The sequence below is a fragment of the Peromyscus maniculatus genome, chromosome 4 (assembly GCF_049852395.1).
Source record: "Peromyscus maniculatus bairdii isolate BWxNUB_F1_BW_parent chromosome 4, HU_Pman_BW_mat_3.1, whole genome shotgun sequence".
NCBI lineage: Eukaryota > Metazoa > Chordata > Mammalia > Rodentia > Cricetidae > Peromyscus > Peromyscus maniculatus.
Window position 1 is genome coordinate 131,652,146 of NC_134855.1, and position 1,513 is coordinate 131,653,658.

Here is a 1,513-nt window from a genome sequence, read left to right on the forward strand (position 1 = left end):
TCTGGCTTCTCTGAGCCTGCTTCCTCTGCTGTGAAGTGGTATAGTTCATCCCTTCATCAAACGTACAGGACTGAGACACAGTCTGGAACTAGAATAGGAAAGCTTCACCTCGGGAAGGCAGAAGATAAAGGCAGGAAGGGCAAGGAAACTTCCTCAGAAGTGCTAAGGATAATAAACTGCATGATGTTGCAGGTGCTCCTGTGAGGTGACTTAAGTTTTTTTTTATTAAGGTGCTGTGCTGGCTAGTTTTATGTCAACCTGCCAGGAGCTAAAGTCATCTGAGAGGAGGGAACCTCAATTGAGAAAATGCCTTCATAAGATCAGCCTGTAGGCAAGCTTGTAGGGCATTTTCTTAATTAGTCGTTGTGGGTGGGGCCAGTGATGGGTTGGTGGTCCTGGGTTCTATAAGAAAGCAGGCTGAGCAAGTCATGGGTAGCAAGCCAGTAAGCAGAACCCACCCTTGATGGCCTCTGCATCAGCTCCTGCTGCCCCTAGTTTGGGTTCCTGACTTCCTTCCATGATGAACAGTGTTACAGAAGTGTAAGACACGTTCTTCCCTAACTGCTTTTGGTCATGTTTCATCACACTGACAGTAACACTATCTAAGACAGGTGTCTACCAAATAATTTTTTTTTTAAAGACAAAGTCTCACTGTGGCATAGCACTATGACTGGCCTTGAACTCACAGAGATTCACTTGTCTCTACCTACTGAGTCCTGGGATTAAAGATTTACACCACCACATCAGGCTAATCTATCTTTATTTTTTATTTTTTTACATTTACTTGTGTGCGCAGTGTGTGTGTGTGCGTGTGTGTGTGTGTGTAGGCGTGCAAGAGTCACCACACGTATGTGGAAGTCAGAGGACAACTTGCAGGATTCAGGTCTCGCCTTCTATCAGTGGGTCCTGGGGATCGAACTCATGCCAGGTGTGGGGGCATGTACCTGCTGAACCATTTCGAAGGCCCTTTTTCTTTTAGTTTTGAGACCGGATCTCGCTGTGTAGCTCCGGATGGCCAGTTACTATGTAGACCAGGCTGGCCTTGAATTTGCAGCGATTCTCTTTCCTGTCCAAGCGTACGGGAGAGGCCCATCACTCCGGGTTTCTTCTTTGTTATTTTTTTTCCGAGACAGGGTCTCATGTATCCCAGGCTGAACTCACAGAGGGTCTGGGATGATGACAGGTTGCTGGAATGACAGGTGTGCTCCGCCACAGCCGGTTTCTGCGGTGTTGGGGACCGAACCCAAGGATTCCCGCATGCTGGGCGAGCATCGCCACCCAGCTTCGTCCCGAGCCCATTCAATAATCCCACCTCGGTCGAACCAAGCAGAGAACCGGTTCGTGCCACCGGACCCCGCCTCCTAAGAGGACTTCACAACTCATTGGCCACAACCGACCACGTGCCCAACAGGCTCGCTCCCGGGCCCCGCCCCCCGGCACCCCCGCTGTCGATCAAGGGCTCGGCCCCGCCTCTGGCGCGCGGGCCTGTCCGTCTCTATAAAAGGCCCGGGGC